Raw genomic sequence first — 22,667 nt, 5'->3', positions numbered from 1 at the left:
GTAATAAATCTTTCTAGACACAGATTTACGATCCTGCAACATAGTATTAATCACTGAGTCAGAGAAACCTCTATGACTAAGCACTAAGCGTTCAATCTCTATACCTTCAAATTTAATGATTTGAGATCCTGATGGAAAAATGGGCCTTGGGCCAAGGTTGGCAACTGGACATCCGAACAAGATCCGCATACCAAAACCTGTGTGGCCATGCTGGAGCCACCAGCAGTACAAATGAACGCTCCATTATGATTTTGGAAATCACTCTTGGAAGAAGAACTAGAGGCGGAAAGATATAAGCAGGTTGATAACTCCATGGAAGTGTCAACGCATCCACTGCTTCTGCCTGAGGATCCCTGGACAGATACCTGGGAAGTTTCCTGTTTAGATGAGAAGCCATCAGATCTATTTCTGGAAGCCCCCACATCTGAACAATCTGAAAAAACACATCTGGGTGAAGAAACCACTCTCCCGGATGTAAAGTCTGGCAACTGAGATAATCGGCTTCCCAATTGTCTATACCTGGGATATGGACCACAGAAATTTGACAGCTGGATTCCGCCCATGCAAGTATCCGAGATACTTCTTTCATAGCTTGAGGACTGTGAGTCCCACCTTGATGATTGACATACGCCACGGTTGTGACATTGTCTGTCTGAAAACAAATAAACGGTTCTCTCTTCAGAAGAGGCCAAAACTGAAGAGCTCTGAGAATCGCACATAGTTCCAAAATTTTGATTGGTAATCTCGCCTCTTGAGATTTCCAAACCCCCTGCGCTGTCAGAGATCCCTAGAGAGCTCCCCAACCTGAAAGACTTGCATCTGTTGTGATCACAGTCTAGGCTGGACGAACAAAAGAGGTCCCTTGAACTAAACGATAGTGATCTAACCACCAAGTCAGAGATAGTTGAACATTGGGATTTAAGGATATTAATTGTGATATCTTTGTATAATCCCTGCACCATTGGCTCAGCATACAAAGCTGAAGAGGTCTCATGTGAAAACGAGCAAAGGGGATCGCATCTGATGCTGCAGTCATGTGACCTAAAACCTCCATGCACATAGCTACTGAAGGGAATGATTGAAAATGAAGGTTCCGACAAGCTGAAATCAATTTCAGACGTCTTTTGTCTGTTAGAGACAAAGTCATGGATACTGAATTTATTTGGAATCCTAAAAAGGTTACCCTTGTCTGAGGAATCGAGGAACTTTTTGGTAAATTGATCCTCCAACCATGTCTTTGAAGAAACAACACTAGTTGATTCGTGTGAGATTCTGCAGAATGTAAAGACTGAGCAAGTACCAAGATATCGTCCAAATAAGGAAACACCGCAATACCCTGCTCTCTGATTACAGAGAGTAGGACATCGAGAACCTTTGAAAATTTCCTTGGAGCTGTTGCTAGGCCAAAAAGAAGAGCAACAAATTGGTAATGCTTGTCTAGAAAAGAGAATCTCAGGAACTGATAGTGATCTGGATGAATCGGAATATGAAGATATGCATCCTGTAAGTCTATTGTGGACATATAATGCCCTTGCTGAACAAAAGGCAGAATAGTCCTTATAGTCACCATCTTGAATGTTGGTATTCTTACATAATGATTCAAAAATTTTAGATCCAGAACTGGTCTGAAAGAATTCTCCTTCTTTGGAACAATGAAACGATTTGAATAAAACCCCAGACCCCGTTCCTGAAAAGGAACTGGCACAATTACCCCAGATAACTCCAGGTCTGAAACACACTTTAGGAAAGCCTGAGCCTTTACTGGGTTCACTGGAATGCATGAGAGAAAGAAACTTCTCACAGGCGGTCTTACTTTGAAACCTATTCTGTACCCTTGAGAAATAATGTTCTGAATCCAATGATTTTGGATTGAATTGATCCAAACATCCTTGTAAAATCTTAGTCTGCCCCCTACCAGCTGCGCTGGAATGAGGGCCGCACCTTCATGCGGACTTGGGGGCTGATTTAGATTTTTTAAATGGCTTGGATTTATTCCAGACTGGAGAAGGCTTCCAATTGGAAACCGTTCCCTTAGGGGAAGGGTCAGGTTTCTGTTCCTTATTTTGACTAAAGGAAGGAAAACGGTTAGCAGCCCTAAATTTACCCTTAGATTTTTTATCCTGAGGCAAAAAAGTTCTCTTCCCCCCAGTGACAGTTGAAATAATAGAATCCAACTGACATTACCTTGGAAAGAGAGAGATAGCATAAAGCTCTTCTAGCTAATATAGCTAAAGACATATATCTGACATCAATTCTAATGATATCAAAAATGGCATCACAAATGAAATTATTAGCATGTTGAATTAACTTAACAATGCTATACACATTATGATCTGGTACTTGTTGTGCTAAAGTTTCCAACCAAAAAGTTGAAGCAGTAGCAACATCAGCCAAAGAAATAGCATGCCTAAGAAGATGACCTGAACATAAATACGTCTTCCTTAGAAAAGATTCAAGTTTCCTATCTAAAGGATCTTTAAAATAAGTACGATCTGCCATAGGAATAGTAGTACGTTTAGCAAGAGTAGAGATGGCCCCATCAACTTTGGGGATCTTTTCCCAAAACTCCAATCTATCATTCGGCAAAGGATACAGTTTCTTAAACCTTGAAGAAGGTCTATTCCATTCCCTAGACATTACATCTGAAATAGCATCAGGAACTGGAAAAAACTCTGGAATAACTACATGAGGTTTAAAAACCGAATTTAAACGTTTACTGGTTTTAATATCAAGAGGACTAGTCTCCTCCATATCTAATGCAATCAACACCTCTTTTAATAAGGAACGAATATACTCCATTTTAAATAAGTATGAGGATTTGTCAGTGTCAATATCTGAGGTAGAATCTTCTGAACCAGATAGATCCTCATCAGAGATAGATAAATCAGAATTCTGTCGGTCATTTAAAAATGTCATCAAATTTATGAGAAGTTTTAAAAGACCTTTTACGTTTATTAGAAGGTGGTATGACAGACAAAGCCTTCTGAATGGAATTAGAAACAAATTCTCTCACATTAACAGGAATATCCTGAACATTTGATGTTGAATCAACAACAACAGGTAATGGATTACTACTAATGGAAATATTGTCTGCATTTGAAAGTTTATCAAGACAACTAACACAAACTACAGCTGGAGGAACAGTTACCACAAGTTTACAACAAATGCACTAAGCTTTGGTAGAACCGACATCAGGCAGCAGGATTCCAGTAGTAGATTCTGAGACAGGGTCAGATTGAGACATCTTGCAATATATAATTGAAAAAATAACATGTAAAGCAAAATTATCAATTTCCTTATATGACAGTTTCAGGAATGGGAAAAAATGCAAACAAAATAAGCCTCTGGAAACCAGAAGCAAAATGAAATAAGGACTTAGATAATGTCAAAAAACTGGCGTCAAGTATGACGCCCACAACTGACAAAATATTTTTTTGGCGCCAAGAACGTCTGCAACAAACACGAGCGTCATAGATGACGCAAATACGTGAGAACTCTTGCGACAACTAAGATGCCGGAAATGACGAAATTACGTCAACAAACGTAATTCTCGCACCAAAAAAGTCTTGCGCCAAGAATGACGCAATAAATTATAGCATTGTGCGCTCCCGCGAGCCTAACAGCCCGCAATTTAGAAAAGAGAGTCAATTTGAAAATTTTCATGTAAGAATTTCTTCTGTTATGTGTGATCAGTCCACGGGTCATCATTACTTCTGGGATATTATCTGCTCCCCTACAGGAAGTGCAAGAGGATTCACCCAGCAGAGTTGCTATATAGCTCCTCCCCTCTACGTCACCTCCAGTCATTCTCTTGCACCCAAAGACTAGATAGGAGGTGTGAGAGGACTATGGTGATTATACTTAGTTTTTAGAACTTCAATCAAAAGTTTGTTATTTTACAATAGCACCGGAGCGTGTTATTACCTCTCTGGCAGAGTTTGAAGAAGAATCTACCAGAGTTTTTCTTATGATTTTAACCGGAGTAGTTAAGATCATATTGCTGTTTCTCGGCCATCTGAGGGAGGTAAAAACTTCAGATCAGGGGACAGCGGGCAGTTGAATCTGCATTGAGGTATGTAGCAGTTTTTATTTTCTGAATGGAATTGATGAAAAAATCCTGCCATACCGTTATAATGAACATGTATGTATACTCTACACTTTAGTATTCTGGGGATGGTATTTCACCGGAATTACTCTGTAAAAGTACATTAAACCTTTTATTAGGTATTTTTCATGTTAAACGTTTTTGCTGGAATGTAGAATCGTTTGCATTAATGAGGTACTGAGTGAATAAGTATTTGGGCATTATTTTTCCACTTGGCAGTTTGCTTGTGTTAATTATGACAGTTTCGTTTCTCTCTCACTGCTGTGTGTGAGAGGGAGGGGCCGTTTTTGGCGCTCTTTGCTACGCATCAAAAATTTCCAGTCAGTTTTTCTGCATGATCCGGTTCATCTCTAACAGAACTCAGGGGTCTTCAAACTTCTTTGAAGGGAGGTAGATTCTCTCAGCAGAGCTGTGAGACTTATATAGTGACTGTGATTTAAAACGTTGCTCTGTAATTTTTATGTTTAAAATTTAATTAGTGTTATTTTACTAATGGGAACAAACCTTTGCTAAAAAGTTGTGTTGTTTGTTAAGAGTGATGCTATAACTGTTTTTCAGTTCATTATTTCAACTGTCATTTAATCGTTTAGTGCTTCTGAGGCACAGTACGTTTTTATTAAATAAAATTGTAACCGAGTTGCATGTTTATTGCTAGTGTGTTAAACATGTCTGATTCAGAGGAAGATACCTGTGTCATTTGTTCCAATGCCAAGGTGGAGCCCAATAGAAATTTATGTACTAACTGTATTGATGCTACCTTAAATAAAAGCCAATCTGTACAAATTGAACAAATTTCACCAAACAGCGAGGGGAGAGTTATGCCGACTAACTCGCCTCACGTGTCAGTACCTGCATCTCCCGCCCGGGAGGTGCGTGATATTATGGCGCCTAGTACATCTGGGCAGCCATTACAGATAACATTACAAGATATGGCTACTGTTATGACTGAAGTTTTGGCTAAATTACCAGAACTAAGAGGCAAGCGTGATCACTCTGGGGTGAGAACAGAGTGCGCTGATAATTCTAGGGCCATGTCTGATACTGCGTCACAGCTTGCAGAGCATGAGGACGGAGAGCTTCATTCTGTAGGTGACGGTTCTGATCCAAACAGATTGGATTCAGATATTTCAAATTTTAAATTTAAATTGGAAAACCTCCGTGTATTACTAGGGGAGGTCTTAGCAGCTCTCAACGATTGTAACGCTGTTGCAATACCAGAGAAAATGTGTAGGTTGGATAAATACTTTGCGGGTACCGGCGAGTACTGACGTTTTTCCTATACCTAAGAGATTAACTGAAATTGTTACTAAGGAGTGGGATAGACCCGGTGTGCCGTTCTCACCCCCTCCAATATTTAGAAAGATGTTTCCAATAGACGCCACCACACGGGACTTATGGCAAACGGTCCCTAAGGTGGAGGGAGCAGTTTCTACTTTAGCTAAGCGTACCACTATCCCGGTGGAGGATAGCTGTGCTTTTTCAGATCCTATGGATAAAAAATTAGAGGGTTACCTTAAGAAAATGTTTGTTCAACAAGGTTTTATATTACAACCCCTTGCATGCATCGCGCCGATCACGGCTGCGGCAGCATTTTGGATTGAGTCTCTAGAAGAGAACCTTAGTTCAGCTACGCTGGACGACATTACGGACAGGCTTAGAGTCCTTAAACTAGCTAATTCATTCATTTCGGAGGCCGTAGTACATTTAACCAAACTTACGGCTAAGAATTCAGGATTCGCCATTCAGGCACGCAGGGCGCTGTGGCTAAAATCCTGGTCGGCTGATGTAACTTCTAAGTCCAAATTACTTAATATACCTTTCAAGGGGCAAACTTTATTTGGGCCCGGTTTGAAAGAAATTATCGCTGACATTACAGGAGGTAAGGGCCACGCTCTACCTCAAGACAAAGCCAAAGCTAAGGCTAGACAGTCTAATTTTCGTCCCTTTCGGAATTTCAAAGCAGGTGCAGCATCAACTTCCACTGCACCAAAACAGGAAGGAGCTGTTGCTCGTTACAGACAAGGCTGGAAACCTAACCAGTCCTGGAATAAGGGCAAGCAGGCCAGAAAACCTGCTGCTACCCCTAAGACAGCATGAACCGAGGGCCCCCGATCCGGGACCGGATCTAGTGGGGGGCAGACTCTCTCTCTTCGCCCAGGCTTGGGCAAGAGATGTCCAGGATCCCTGGGCGCTAGAGATCATATCTCAGGGATACCTTCTAGACTTCAAATTATCTCCCCCAAGAGGGAGATTTCATCTGTCAAGGTTGTCAACAAACCAAATAAAGAAAGACGCGTTTCTACGCTGTGTACAAGATCTATTATTAATGGCAGTGATCCATCCGGTTCCGCGGTCGGAACAAGGACAAGGGTTTTACTCAAACCTGTTTGTGGTTCCCAAAAAAGAGGGAACTTTCAGGCCAATCTTGGATTTAAAGATCCTAAACAAATTCCTAAGAGTTCCATCGTTCAAAATGGAAACTATTCGGACAATCTTACCCATGATCCAAAAGGGTCAATACATGACCACAGTGGATTTAAAGGATGCTTACCTTCACATACCGATTCACAAAGATCATTACCGGTATCTAAGGTTTGCCTTTTTAGACAGGCATTACCAGTTTGTAGCCCTTCCATTCGGATTGGCTACGGCTCCAAGAATCTTCACAAAGGTTCTGGGTGCCCTTCTAGCGGTTCTGAGACCGCGAGGAATTTCGGTAGCTCCGTACCTAGACGACATTCTGATACAAGCTTCAAGCTTTCAAACCGCCAAGTCTCATACAGAGTTAGTTCTGGCATTTCTAAGGTCGCATGGATGGAAAGTGAACGAAAAGAAGAGTTCTCTCTTGCCTCTCACAAGAGTTCCATTCTTGGGGACTCTTATAGATTCTGTAGAAATGAGGATTTATCTGACAGAAGACAGATTAACAAAGCTTCTAAATGTATGCCGTGTCCTTCATTCCATTCAACTCCCGTCAGTAGCTCAATGCATGGAGGTGATCGGCTTAATGGTAGCAGCAATGGACATAGTACCCTTTGCACGCCTACATCTCAGACCGCTGCAATTGTGCATGCTGAGTCAGTGGAATGGGGATTACTCAGATTTGTCCCCCACTCTGAATCTGGATCAAGAGACCAGAAACTCTCTTCTATGGTGGCTTTCTCGGCCACATCTGTCCAGGGGGATGCCGTTCAGCAGGCCGGACTGGACAATCGTAACAACAGACGCCAGCCTTCTAGGTTGGGGCGCTGTCTGGAATTCTCTGAAGGCTCAGGGACATGGAGTCAGGAGGAAAGTCTCCTGCCAATAAACATTCTGGAATTGAGAGCAGTTCTCAATGCCCTTCTAGCTTGGCCCCAGTTAAAGACTCGGGGGTTCATCAGGTTTCAGTCGGACAACATCACGACTGTAGCTTACATCAACCATCAAGGAGGGACAAGAAGCTCCCTAGCAATGATAGAAGTATCAAAGATAATTCGCTGGGCAGAGTCTCACTCTTGCCACCTGTCAGCAATCCACATCCCGGGAGTGGAGAACTGGGAGGCGGATTTCTTGAGTCGCCAGACTCTTCATCCGGGGGAGTGGGAACTTCATCCGGAGGTCTTTGCCCAAATACTTCAACGTTGGGGCAAACCAGAGATAGATCTCATGGCGTCTCGCCAGAACGCCAAACTTCCTCGCTACGGATCCAGATCCAGGGATCCGGGAGCGGTTCTGATAGATGCTTTGACAGCACCTTGGAACTTCAGGATGGCTTATGTGTTTCCACCCTTCCCACTGCTTCCTCGATTGATTGCCAAAATCAAACAGGAGAGAGCATCAGTGATTCTAATAGCGCCTGCATGGCCGCGCAGGACTTGGTATGCAGATCTAGTGGACATGTCATCCTGTCCGCCTTGGTCTCTACCTCTAAGACAGGACCTTCTGATTCAGGGTCCATTCAAACATCAAAGTCTAACTTCTCTGAAGCTGACTGCTTGGAAATAGAACGCTTGATTTTATCAAAACGTGGTTTTTCTGAGTCGGTTATTGATACCCTGATACAGGCTAGGAAGCCTGTTACCAGAAAGATTTACCATAAAATATGTCGTAAATACCTATACTGGTGTGAATCCAAAGATTACTCCTGGAGTAAGGTTAGGATTCCTAGGATATTGTCTTTTCTACAAGAAGGTTTAGAAAAGGGTTTATCGGCTAGCTCATTAAAGGGACAGATCTCAGCTCTGTCCATCTTGTTACACAGGCGTCTGTCAGAGAATTCAGACATCCAGGCCTTTTGTCAGGCTTTAACTAGGATCAAGCCTGTGTTTAAAACTGTTGCTCCGCCATGGAGTTTAAACTTAGTTTTTAACGTTTTACAGGGTGTTCCGTTTGAACCCCTTCATTCCATTGATATAAAATTGTTATCTTGGAAAGTTCTATTTTTAATGGCTATTTCCTCGGCTCGAAGAGTCTCTGAGTTATCAGCCCTACATTGTGATTCTCCTTATCTGATCTTTCACTCAGACAAGGTAGTTCTGCGTACTAAACCTGGGTTCTTACCTAAGGTAGTCACTAACAGGAATATCAATCAAGAGATTGTTGTTCCATCCTTGTGTCCAAATCCTTCTTCAAAGAAGGAACGTCTTCTACACAATCTGGATGTAGTTCGTGCCCTCAAGTTCTACTTGCAGGCAACTAAAGATTTTCGCCAAACTTCTTCCCTGTTTGTCGTTTATTCTGGACAGAGGAGAGGTCAAAAAGCTTCTGCTACCTCTCTCTCTTTTTGGCTTCGTAGCATAATACGTTTAGCCTATGAGACTGCTGAACAGCAGCCTCCTGAAAGAATTACAGCTCATTCCACTAGAGCTGTGGCTTCCACTTGGGCCTTTAAGAATGAGGCCTCTGTTGAACAGATTTGCAAGGCTGCAACTTGGTCTTCGCTTCATACTTTTTCCAAATTTTACAAATTTGACACTTTTGCTTCTTCGGAGGCTATTTTTGGGAGAAAGGTTCTTCAGGCAGTGGTTCCTTCTGTATAATGAGCCTGCCTATCCCTCCCGTCATCCGTGTACTTTTGCTTTGGTATTGGTATCCCAGAAGTAATGATGACCCGTGGACTGATCACACATAACAGAAGAAAACATAATTTATGCTTACCTGATAAATTCCTTTCTTCTGTTGTGTGATCAGTCCACGGCCCGCCCTGTTTTTTAAGGCAGGTACATATTTTTTAAATTATAATTCAGTCACCACTACACCCTTGGTTTCTCCTTTCTCGTTGGTCTTTGGTCGAATGACTGGAGGTGACGTAGAGGGGAGGAGCTATATAGCAACTCTGCTGGGTGAATCCTCTTGCACTTCCTGTAGGGGAGCAGATAATATCCCAGAAGTAATGATGACCCGTGGACTGATCACACAACAGAAGAAAGGAATTTATCAGGTAAGCATAAATTATGTTTTTATATATATATATATATATATATATATATATATATATATATATATATATATATATATATATATATATATACATTTCCCAAAATGAAACTGACAGTTTGTAAGAAGGAAATATACTGATTAACCTGAATCATGGCAAATATAATTACAAACATTATGTTTAGAACTTTACATATAAAGTGCCAAACCATAGCCGAGAGTGTCTTAAATAAAAGGAAAACATACTTACCAAAAGACACTCATCTACATAAAGTAGATAGCCAGACCAGTAGTGAAACGAGAATCAGTAGAGGTAATGGTATATAAGAGTATATTGTCGATCTGAAAAGGGAGGTAGGAGATGAATCTCTACGACCGATAACAGAGAACCTATGAAATAGATCCCCGTTAGGATGACCATTGTATTCAATAGGTAATATTCCCTTCGCATACCTCTGACATTCACTGCACTCTGAGAGGAACCGGGCTTCAGCATGCTGAGAAGCGCATATCAACGTAGAAATCTAGCACAAACTTACTTCACAACCTCCATCGGAGGCAAAGTTTGTAAAACTGAATTGTGGGTGTGGTGGGGTGTATTTATAGGCATTTTGAGGTTTGTGAAACTTTGCCCCTCCTGGTAGTAATGTATATCCCATACGTTACTAGCTCATGGACTCTTGCCAATTACATGAAAGAAAGTAAATTTATGCTTACCTGATAAATTAATTTCTTTTACGAATATGACGAGTCCATGGCCCACCCTGTTCTTTTAAGACAGTTTTTATTTTTATTTTTTGTAAACTTTAGTCACCTCTGCACCTTTTAGCCTTTCCTTTTCTCTTCCTATAACCTTCGGCCGAATGACTGGAGGTGGAGGGGAAGGGAGGAGCTATATATACAGCTCTGCTGTGGTGCTCTTTGCCACTTCCTGTTAGCAGGAGGTTAATATCCCACAAGTAAGGATGAAATCCGTGGACTCGTCATATCGTAAAAGAAATGAATTTATACGGTAAGCATAAATTTACTTTTTTGTCAGCTGTAGGACCGCCCCATTTAGGGAGGTTCTGATACTGTGATGTCAGAGGTTTTTTTGGGGCTTTTTTTTCACTTCCTGTAAGAGTGAGGTGCCCATATTTCAGATGGCTCTGCTGTTTAGAAAGCTTCTTGCTGTTTTTGCTTCTCTGGAAATCTGGATTGTAAATGGGATCGTTTTTTCCTCAGTTTGCTGCGGGTTGCAGGACAGGTAGGGCACCTCAGTAATTCTGCTGAGGGTGTAGTGTGTTGCCTGGGTTATGTTTTCTTGATTTGGTAAATTTAAAGGGAACATTTATTTAAGAATAATTTTGTTAAAAGATAAAAAAAGTTAGTCTTTTTTTATTTGCTTCTTTTTGTATTATGAATCAGGAGGCTCTGCAGGATGTTACCTGTAGCTTATGTTTTGATACCCAGTTGGAACCCCCAGTACCTTTTTGTATTGAAAGAACTTATAGAAATAGACTTTTTGACCCTGAGCCATCATTAGCTAAGGCGGATGCTGTTCAGGAGCCTCCTGTTTCAGATGTGCTGGAGCTTTCTCCTCAAGCGTCCCAATCCTATTCATCTGCACATGCAGTGCCCTGCATTAACTCTCATGCTACATCTGGAGTTATTTTGCAAGATATAACTGCCCAGGTATCTTCTGCGGTATCTGAGGCGCTGTCCGCTTTTACCATGCTGCAGGGAAAACACAAAAGGAAATTTAAAGAAACAGTAAGTAAGGTTTCTGATCCTGAAGTGGCTAACCAAAGTATTTTTTCTCAGAAGCCTGAGGATGAAGATTCTGAGGGTGCATCTGAGGGTGAAATTTCGGATTCAGGCAATATAATTCCTTCTTCTGATGCTGAAGTTGTGTGGAAGGCTTGCTCAACTAAGAATTGGTTTAAACATTTATTTTTTTCTGTACCTCTGATTTCGCAAATGCTATTAAATGTACAGATTGGTTTGAACTTCATGTCTCCAAGGATGTTGCTGTTAAGGCACTGCCACAGCTTTCTCCTTTTATGTCCCACGCCTATATGGTGTCACATGTAGTGCCCTGTGGTTCCTCTCAATCTCCTGGAGGAGTGTATTTGCTTACAGAAGTTGCAAGCTCTGGTATTTTCTGCAGTATCTGTGGCTTGTTTTGTTTTCCTTTACTTCAGGGAAAAGGCAAGAGGACATTTTAAGTCTCAGATAAGAGCGTTTGTGCTCCACATGCTGCTACGCAGGTTTGTCTTCTTCCAAGTAAGTGAGGAGGATTTGCCGGTAGTTTCTGAGGCTGAAATCTCAGATCTGGACAGTATAATTCCTTCATCTGTTACTGAAGTGGTATCCTTCAGTTGTTTGCTTCAAAGCCTCTTATATTGTCAGGAGGTCTTGGCTGACTGGATGACACCGATCCCTATCGTTGTCTTTCCTTTGGAAGTTTGTGAACTTTATCAGTTCTATATTTTTCTTTCCCCTCTGGAAGGATTCTAGACGTTCTGTGAGATGTTCACAGGATTGTTATAGAGAATCTGGGGATATTTCTCCCTGTCTCACGTCCTTTTTAGGATTTCCTGACGCTATCTCTCTTCAAATGCACGGTTTCTTTATTAGTAGGGGACTTTCTACTTTTAATCCGAGAACTTGGATCTCTGTGGAGATGATCTAGTTTCTTTCATGTAATTAACAAGAGTCCATGAGCTAGTGACGTATGGGATATACATTCCTACCAGGAGGGGCAAAGTTTCCCAAACCTTAAAATGCCTATAAATACACCCCTCACCACACCCACAAATCAGTTTTTACAAACTTTGCCTCCAAGGGAGGTGGTGAAGTAAGTTTGTGCTAGATTCTACGTTGATATGCGCTCCGCAGCAAGTTGGAGCCCGGTTTTCCTCTCAGCGTGCAGTGAATGTCAGAGGGATGTGAGGAGAGTATTGCCTATTGAATGCAGTGATCTCCTTCTACGGGGTCTATTTCATAAGGTTATCTGTTATCGGTCGTAGAGATTCATCTCTTACCTCCCTTTTCAGATCGACGATATACTCTTATATTTACCATTTCCTCTACTGATTCTCGTTTCAGTACTGGTTTGGCTTTCTACAAACATGTAGATGAGTTGCGTCATTTTTGACGTTATTTTGCGCCAAAAATGTCGGCGTTCCGGATGTGGCGTCATTTTTGGCGCCAAAAGCATTTAGGCGCCAAATAATGTGGGCGTCTTATTTGGCGCCAAAAAATATGGGCGTCGCTTTTGTCTCCACATTATTTCAGTCTCATTTTTCATTTGCTTCTGGTTGCTAGAAGCTTGATGTTTGGCATTTTTTTCCCATTCCTGAAACTGTCTTATAAGGAATTTGATCTATTTTGCTTTATATGTTGTTTTTTCTCTTACATATTGCAAGATGTCTCACGTTGCATCTGAGCCAGAAGATACTACAGGAAAACCACTGCCTGCTGGATCTACCAAAGCTAAGTGTATCTGCTGTAAACTTTTGGTAGCTATTCCTCCAGCTGTTGTTTGTAATAATTGTCATGACAAACTTGTTAAAGCAGATAATATTTCCTTTAGTGATGTACCATTGCCTGTTGCAGTTCCCTCAACATCTAAGGTGCAGAATGTTCCTGATAACATAAGAGATTTTGTTTCTGAATCCATAAAGAAGGCTTTGTCTGTTATTTCTCCTTCTAGTAAACGTAAAAAGTCTTTTAAATCTTCTCTCTCTACAGATGAATTTTTAAATGAACACCATCATTCTGATTCTTTGGACTCTTCTGGTTCAGAGGATTCTGTCTCAAAGATTGATGCTGATAAATCTTCATATTTATTTAAGATGGAATTTATTCGCTCTTTACTTAAAGAAGTACTAATTGCTTTAGAAATAGAGGATTCTAGTCCTCTTGATACTAATTCTATACGTTTGGATAAGGTTTTTAAAGCTCCTGCGGTTATTCCAGAAGTCTTTCCTGTTCCTAATGCTATTTCTGCAGTAATTGCTAAGGAATGGGATAAATTGGGTAATTCATTTACTCCTTCTAAACGTTTTAAGCAATTATATCCTGTTCCGCCTGACAGGTTAGAATTTTGGGACAAAATCCCTAAAGTTGATGGGGCTATTTCTACCCTTGCTAAACGTACTACCATTCCTACGTCAGATGGTACCTCGTTTAAAGATCCTTTAGATAGAAAAATTGAATCTTTTCTAAGAAAAGCTTATCTATGTTCAGGTAATCTTCTTAGACCTGCTATATCATTGGCTGATGTTGCTGCAGCTTCAACTTTTTGGTTGGAAACTCTAGCGCAACAAGTAACAAATCGTGATTCTCATGATATTATTATTCTTCTCCAGCATGCTAATAATTTCATCTGTGATGCCATTTTTGATATTATTAGAGTTGATGTTAGATTTATGTCTCTGGCTATCTTAGCCAGAAGAGCTTTATGGCTTAAGACTTGGAATGCTGATATGGCTTCTAAATCAACTCTACTTTCCATTTCTTTCCAGGGAAACAAATTATTTGGTTCTCAGTTGGATTCTATTATTTCAACTGTTACTGGTGGGAAAGGAACTTTTTTACCACAGGATAAAAAGTCTAAAGGTAAAAACAGGGCTAACAATCGTTTTCGTTCCTTTCGTTTCAACAAAGAACAAAAGCCTGATCCTTCGTCCTCAGGAGCAGTTTCAGTTTGGAAACCATCTCCAGTCTGGAATAAATCCAAGCCTGCTAGAAAGGCAAAGCCTGCTTCTAAGTTCACATGAAGGTACGGCCCTCATTCCAGTTCAGCTGGTAGGGGGCAGGTTACGTTTTTTCAAAGAAATTTGGATCAATTCTGTTCACAATCTTTGGATTCAGAACATTGTTTCAGAAGGGTACAGAATTGGTTTCAAGATGAGACCTCCTGCAAAGAGATTTTTTCTTTCCCATGTCCCAGTAAATCCAGTGAAAGCTCAAGCATTTCTGAATTGTGTTTCAGATCTAGAGTTGGCTGGAGTAATTATGCCAGTTCCAGTTCCGGAACAGGGGATGGGGTTTTATTCAAATCTCTTCATTGTACCAAAGAAGGAGAATTCCTTCAGACCAGTTCTGGATCTAAAATTATTGAATCGTTATGTAAGGATACCAACGTTCAAGATGGTAACTGTAAGGACTATATTGCCTTTTGTTCAGCAAGGGAATTATATGTCCACAATAGATTTACAGGATGCATATCTGCATATTCCAATTCATCCAGATCATTATCAGTTCCTGAGATTCTCTTTTCTAGACAAGCATTACCAATTTGTGGCTCTACCGTTTGGCCTTGCTACAGCTCCAAGAATTTTCACAAAGATTCTCGGTGCCCTTCTGTCTGTAATCAGAGAACAGGGTATTGTGGTATTTCCTTATTTGGACGATATCTTGGTACTTGCTCCGTCTTTACATTTAGCAGAGTCTCATACGAATCGACTTGTGTTGTTTCTTCAAGATCATGGTTGGAGGATCAATTTACCAAAAAGTTCTTTGATTCCTCAAACAAGGGTAACCTTTCTGGGTTTCCAGATAGATTCAGTGTCCATGACTTTGTCTTTAACAGACAAGAGACGTCTAAAATTGATTACAGCCTGTCGAAACCTTCAGTCTCAATCATTCCCTTCGGTAGCCTTATGCATGGAAATTCTAGGTCTTATGACTGCTGCATCGGACGCGATCCCCTTTGCTCGTTTTCACATGCGACCTCTTCAGCTCTGTATGCTGAACCAATGGTGCAGGGATTACACGAAGATATATCAATTAATATCTTTAAAACCGATTGTTCGGCACTCTCTAACGTGGTGGACAGATCACCATCGTTTAATTCAGGGGGCTTCTTTTGTTCTTCCGACCTGGACTGTAATTTCAACAGATGCAAGTCTCACAGGTTGGGGAGCTGTGTGGGGATCTCTGACGGCACAAGGAGTTTGGGAATCTCAGGAGGTGAGATTACCGATCAATATTTTGGAACTCCGTGCAGTTTTCAGAGCTCTTCAGTTTTGGCCTCTTCTGAAGAGAGAATCGTTCATTTGTTTTCAGACAGACAATGTCACAACTGTGGCATACATCAATCATCAAGGAGGGACTCACAGTCCTCTGGCTATGAAAGAAGTATCTCGAATTTTGGTTTGGGCGGAATCCAGCTCCTGTCTAATCTCTGCGGTTCATATCCCAGGTGTAGACAATTGGGAAGCGGATTATCTCAGTCGCCAAACGTTGCATCCGGGCGAATGGTCTCTTCACCCAGAGGTATTTCTTCAGATTGTTCAATTGTGGGGGCTTCCAGAGATAGATCTGATGGCCTCTCATCTAAACAAGAAACTTCCCAGGTATCTGTCCAGATCCCGGGATCCTCAGGCGGAGGCAGTGGATGCATTATCACTTCCTTGGAAGTATCATCCTGCCTATATCTTTCCGCCTCTAGTTCTTCTTCCAAGAGTAATCTCCAAGATTCTGAGGGAATGCTCGTTTGTTCTGCTAATAGCTCCGGCATGGCCTCACAGGTTTTGGTATGCGGATCTTGTCCGGATGGCATCTTGCCAGCCATGGACTCTTCCGTTAAGACCAGACCTTCTGTCACAAGGTCCTTTTTTCCATCCGGATCTGAAATCCTTAAATTTAAAGGTATGGAGATTGAACGCTTGATTCTTGGTCATAGAGGTTTCTCTGACTCCGTGATTAATACTATGTTACAGGCTCGTAAATCTGTATCTCGAGAGATATATTATAGAGTCTGGAAGACTTATATTTCTTGGTGTCTTTCTCATCATTTTTCTTGGCATTCTTTTAGAATACCGAGAATTTTACAGTTTCTTCAGGATGGTTTAGATAAGGGTTTGTCCGCAAGTTCTTTGAAAGGACAAATCTCCGCTCTTTCTGTTCTTTTTCACAGAAAGATTGCTATTCTTCCTGATATTCATTGTTTTGTACAAGCTTTGGTTCGTATAAAACCTGTCATTAAGTCAATTTCTCCTCCTTGGAGTTTGAATTTGGTTCTGGGAGCTCTTCAAGCTCCTCCGTTTGAACCTATGCATTCATTGGACATTAAATTACTTTCTTGGAAAGTTTTGTTCCTTTTGGCCATCTCTTCTGCTAGAAGAGTTTCTGAATTATCTGCTCTTTCGTGTGAGTCTCCTTTTCTGATTTTTCATCAGGATAAGGCGGTGTTGCGAACTTCTTTTGAATTTTTACCTAAAGTTGTGAATTCCAACAACATTAGTAGAGAAATTGTGGTTCCTTCATTATGTCCTAATCCTAAGAATTCTAAGGAGAAATCATTGCATTCTTTGGATGTTGTTAGAGCTTTGAAATATTATGTTGAAGCTACTAAATCTTTCCGTAAGACTTCTAGTCTATTTGTTATCTTTTCCGGTTCTAGGAAAGGCCAGAAAGCTTCTGCCATTTCTTTGGCATCTTGGTTGAAATCTTTAATTCATCTTGCCTATGTTGAGTCGGGTAAAATTCCGCCTCAAAGAATTACAGCTCATTCTACTAGGTCAGTATCTACTTCCTGGGCGTTTAGGAATGAAGCTTCGGTTGACCAGATCTGCAAAGCAGCAACTTGGTCCTCTTTGCATACTTTTACTAAATTCTACCATTTTGATGTATTTTCTTCTTCTGAAGCAGTTTTTGGTAGAAAAGTTCTTCAGGCAGCGGTTTCAGTTTGAATCTTCTGCTTATGTTTTTTGTTAAACTTTATTTTGGGTGTGGATTATTTTCAGCAGGAATTGGCTGTCTTTATTTTATCCCTCCCTCTCTAGTGACTCTTGTGTGGAAAGATCCACATCTTGGGTAGTCATTATCCCATACGTCACTAGCTCATGGACTCTTGTTAATTACATGAAAGAAAACATAATTTATGTAAGAACTTACCTGATAAATTCATTTCTTTCATATTAACAAGAGTCCATGAGGCCCACCCTTTTTTGTGGTGGTTATGATTTTTTTGTATAAAGCACAATTATTCCAATTCCTTATTTTATATGCTTCGCACTTTTTTTCTTATCACCCCACTTCTTGGCTATTCGTTAAACTGATTTGTGGGTGTGGTGAGGGGTGTATTTATAGGCATTTTAAGGTTTGGGAAACTTTGCCCCTCCTGGTAGGAATGTATATCCCATACGTCACTAGCTCATGGACTCTTGTTAATATGAAAGAAATGAATTTATCAGGTAAGTTCTTACATAAATTATGTTTTTCTTTCTAACATAGGTAAGAAGCTGGAGGTTTTATTGTTCATTTAGAGTAATGTCTTTTCAGCTGAGAAGCCTACCTGTGGTTTAGTGGTACAGCCTAGCCTTTATAGTTCTGCAGTTGCAGATTCAATTTTTTCTGTTTCCTCCAAATACTCGCTTCTAGTGTCTCCTTTTAAGGATGAGACTTAGTTTGGGTCATGCCTTTTTAAGTCCAATCTAAGTTATCCTCCCAGGGGGAGATTTCTCTTTCTAAAGTATCTGCAATCCAAGTAGGATGAGAGGCATTCCTTGAACTGGATTCAGGGTCTTCATCTCTGGGAGTGACAGTTCCAGTCCCAGTTTGGGAGCGGGATATAGTTATTTACCTCATATATTTCAGATTCTGTTCTTCAAAGTAGTATCCTTTCTCCTTTGGTTTTAGTGGGCCTGTTCATTAAGAACTTAGACCTTAGAGATATATTGTTTCCTTAATCGGAATCTTCTCTAGTTTTCTTAGTTTGTGCCATCCCAGTCAGACCTTTAATTCTTGGGATATTGCAAGTGTGTTTTTCTGGACAATTATTTAGTTCAGGTATCATCCTGAGTTCGTGCTAACTCTCTTTTAAGAGATCTTGTCCAATCTTCTTTTCCGGGGGTGGGAAATGAATCTGGAGAAGAGTTCCCTTGTTCTATCCACATGGGTGATTTAGTAGCGACTACCGCAACAATACCCTGAATGCACCCGGTTTTGTTTGATCTCAGAAGTTATGCAGGGTCAGGTCTGGTCAGTACCTGGATGGGAGACCGCCTGGGAACACCAGGTGCGGTATGCTTGAACCTTTATTTGATTCTTTATCTAGGAGATGTCTTTCAGAGGTCAGAAAATCAAGGATGTATTCCTTTTCCCCACTCTGCAGTCTTCTGTCCAGCCAACAGTAAGTTTTAGTGGCCAGTGGATAACTTAGCCATCTTGCAACCAGGAGGTTGGGAGTTTGGATTTAGCTGCAGTTGATTTTTCTTCACTTTTCTGTGACCCTGTGTATGGAGGGAATTGGTCTGATGGTATTCCATGGACATCATTCCTTTTTGCTATTTTCCATGACATGAAGAATTTTCGGATCTGTCTTAAAGGATAGATTTAGATCAGATGACAAGAGACTTTCTTCCGTAGTAATTTTTCAGGAGTATCTATCTCCGGGCGCGTGTTTCTGGAGATATTACTGGGTGATGTGAACACGGATGCCAACCTTCTGGGCTGGTAAGCTGTCTGGGTCTTTAAGGATTATGGACTCTGAAGTGTCTGCTCTCCTCTTTAAACATCTTGGAGTTGAGAGCAATTCGCATTGCTCTGATGACTTGACCTCAGTTGTCCCTAGCTTGGTTCCAGTCAGACAATTTCACCTCTAGGGTTTATATCAACCATTAGGGAGGAACTAGGGGTTCCTAAGCCATGTAGGAGGTGACCTGGATTGTTCAGTGGGATGAAGCTCACATTTGCTGTCGGTCATCCACTTTCCAGGGGTGGACAATTGTAGGACTTCTAAACAGACTGATAATTCATCCTGGGGAGTGAGCATTTCCATCCGGAAGTGTTCTCTAGGTAGACTCTCACATGAGGGGTTTCAGGAGTTAGCTTCTGTGGGCATTTCGACAGAACTCCAAGTTTCGAAGGTACGGTTTATGGTCATGTGATCTGCAGACCGTCCTGATGTTCCGACGTTTCTCTTGCATAACTTTTTCCTCTGTTTGTTCTCTTTCCACGAGTCATTACTCGTATTTTCAGATGAGGGCAGCAGTGATTTTATTAGCCCCTGCGTGGCCTTGCAGGATCTGGTATGCAGTTCTAGTGGAAATGTCGTCTCTCCACCATGGAGACTACCTCTGAGGAAGGACTTCTGATTCTTGGTCTTTTCCTTCATCTAAATCTCTGAAGCTGACTGCTTGAAGATTGTATGCTTAGTTTTGTCTAAGCATAGGGTTTTCTGAATTTTTTATCCTTTCTCCAGGGTGCTCTGGAGAACGGTTTGTCAGTCACTACCCTGAAGTGTCAGTTTTCTGCATTGTCTTTTTTTTTTGCTACATAAGCATCTGGTGGACGTGCCAGATGTGCAATCTTTTTGTCAGGTACTGGTCAACATCAGGCCTGTGTTTAAGTCGGTTGCTCCCCCTTAGGGTTTTGCCCTTGTTCTTATAGTTGTGCAGTAGGCTCTGTTTGAGCCTTTACTTTCCATAGATTTTGTTATTTTGGAAGGTTTTGTTTCTCATTGCTATATTTTCTGATTCGAGAGTCTCGGAGCTCTCAGTTTTGCAGTGTGATTTGCCTTATCTTTCATGCAGTTAAGGCGGTTATTCGTACTAGTTATGTTTTCTTATTAAGTGGTTTCGGATAGATATATTAATCAGAAAATTGTTTTTCCTTCTCTGTGTTCTTATCTTTCTTCTCATCAGGAACTTTTGTTGCACAACTTTGATGTGAGTGCTTTTATTTCCTATCCACAGGCGACTAAGTATTGTCGCCAGTTTGCTGTTTGTTTCTCTTTGAAACATAAAGGTCAGAGAGCTTCAGCTACTTCTTTCTCTTTGTTTGAGTAGTATAATGCGTTTGGTTAATGAGACTGCTGGACAGCAGCCTCCTGAGAGAATTTCAGCTCATTTCACTAGGGCTGTCCCTTCTTGGGCTTTCAAGAAGCAAGTTTCTGTAGAACAGATTTGCAAGGCTGCAACTTGGTCCTCTCTGCATACTTTTTCCAAATATGATATTTTTGTCTTAGCTGAGGCTTCTTTTGGGAGAAAGGTTCTTCATGCAGTGGTGCCTTCTGTTTAGGTTACCTGTCTTGTCCCTCCCTAATCATTTGTGTCCTCTAGCTTGGGTATTGGTCCCCACTAGTAATTGATGATTCCGTGGACTCACCATATCTTAGGAAAGAAAACATAATTTATGCTTACCTGATAAATTTATTTATTTCCGGATATGGTGAGTCCATGGCCTACCATTTATTTTAAGACCGTTATTTTTAACTAAATCCTCAGGCACCTCTACACCTTTGTGATATCTTCTTTTTCCATTTTCCCTTCGGCTGAATGACTGGAGGTTCAGCCGAAGGGAAAATGGAAATAGAAGATAAATTTATCAGGTAAGTATAAATTGTTTTTTTTTTTTACCTCAAGATAAAAAGTCTAACAGTAAATTTAAGGCTCCTAATCTTTTTCGTTCCCTTCATCAGAATAAGCAACACAAATCTACTCCTTCCCCCTAATGCCTCTGGTTCCAATTGGAGACCATCTTCAAATTGGAATAAAACCAAAGCCTTATAAAAAAAACATCCAGCCCCCAAGACTGCATGAAGGTGCGGCCCTCAATCCAGTTCAGCTGGTGGAGGGCAGATTTAAATTATTTCAGGAAATTTGGTTAGGTTCCGTTCAAAATCAGTGGATTCAGAATATTGTGTCTCAAGGGTATCAAATAGGTTTCAGAATGAGATCTCCTGTGGGAAGATTCTTTCTCATGTTCCAACAAATCCTGTGAAGGCTCAGGCTTTTCTGAATTGTGTTTCAGATCTAGAGCTTTCAGGGGTGATTGTTCCAGTTCCTCTACAGGAACAGGGTTTGGGGTTCTATTCAAATCTATTCATTGTCCCAAAGAAAAATAATTATTTCAGACCAGTTCTGGATCTGAAACTTTTAAATCATTTTGTAAGAGTCCTAACTTTCAAGATGGTGACTATAAGGACTATTCTGCCTTTTGTTCAGCAAGGGCATTCTATGTCCACAATATACTTACAGGATGCTTATCTTCATATTCCAATTCATCCGGATCACTATCGGTTTCTGAGATTCTCTTTTCTAGATAAGTATTACCAGTTTGTCGCTCCTCCTTTTGGCCTAGCAACAGCTCCAAGAATCTTTTCAAATGTTCTTGGTGCCCTTCTATCTGTAATCAGAGAGCAGGGTATTGCAGTGTTTCCTTATTTGGATGATATCTTGGTACTAGCTCAATCTTTTCATTTAGCAGAACCTCACACAAAACAACTAGTGTTGTTTCTTCAAAGACATGGTTGGAGGATCAATTTACAAAAGAGTTTCTTACTTCCTCAAACAAGGGTCACCTTTTTAGGTTTCCAGATAGATTCAGTGTCCATGACTCTGTCTTTAACAGACAAGAGATGAATGAAATTGATTTTAGCTTGTCTAAACCTTCAGTCTCGATCGTTCCCTTCAGTGGCTATGTGCATGGAAGTTTTAGGTCTTATGACTGCAGCATCGGATGCGATCCCCTTTGCTCGTTTTTATATGAGACCTCTGCAGCTTTGCATGCTGAATCAATGGTGCAGGGATTATTCTCGGATATCACAACTGATTATACTTAAATACCAACATTCAACTCTGTCATGGTGGTTGGACCAACACCGGATGGTTTGAGGGGCCTCTTTTGTTCGTCCTTCCTGGACTATGATCTCAATGGACTCAAGTCTTTCAGGTTGGGAAGCTGTCTGGGGCCTCTTACTGCACAAGGGGTTTGGAAACCTCAAGAGGCAAGGTTAACAATCAATAGTTTAGAACTCTGTGCTATCTTCAGAGCTCTTCATGCTTGCCCTCTGTTAAAGAGAGAACTTTTTATTTGTTTTCAGATAGACAATGTCACAACAGTGGCATATGTCAATCATCAGGGAGGGACTCGCAGCTCTTTAGCAATGATAGAAGTATCTCGGATACTTTCTTGGACGGAGTCCAACTCTTGTCTAATTTCTGCGATTCATATTCCAGGTGTAGACAATTGGGAAGTGGATAATCTCTTTCATCAGACTTTGCATCCGGGGGAGTGGTCTCTCTATCCAGATGTGTTTCATCAGATTGTAAAAATGTGGGGTCTTCTAGAAATAGATTTGATGGCATCTCGTTTGAACAAGAAACTTTCCAGATATCTTTCCAGATACAAGGATCCTCAGGCGGAG

General features: G+C 40.9%; 1 protein-coding gene and 1 pseudogene across 1 annotated transcript in view; both read left to right on the top strand.

The window, feature by feature from the left end:
* LOC128649750 (nitric oxide-associated protein 1) overlaps positions 1-22,667 on the top strand; it is a gene marked incomplete at its 5' end in the record, with an annotated part of 140,129 nt that overhangs the window by 40,408 nt on the left and 77,054 nt on the right.
* On the top strand, positions 18,430-18,548 carry LOC128651141 (uncharacterized; annotated as a pseudogene).

Source organism: Bombina bombina, chromosome 2 (genome assembly GCF_027579735.1).
Source record: "Bombina bombina isolate aBomBom1 chromosome 2, aBomBom1.pri, whole genome shotgun sequence".
NCBI lineage: Eukaryota > Metazoa > Chordata > Amphibia > Anura > Bombinatoridae > Bombina > Bombina bombina.
The sequence above is the reverse complement of the archived record's forward strand: the minus strand, read 5'-3'. Positions and strand labels throughout refer to the sequence as shown.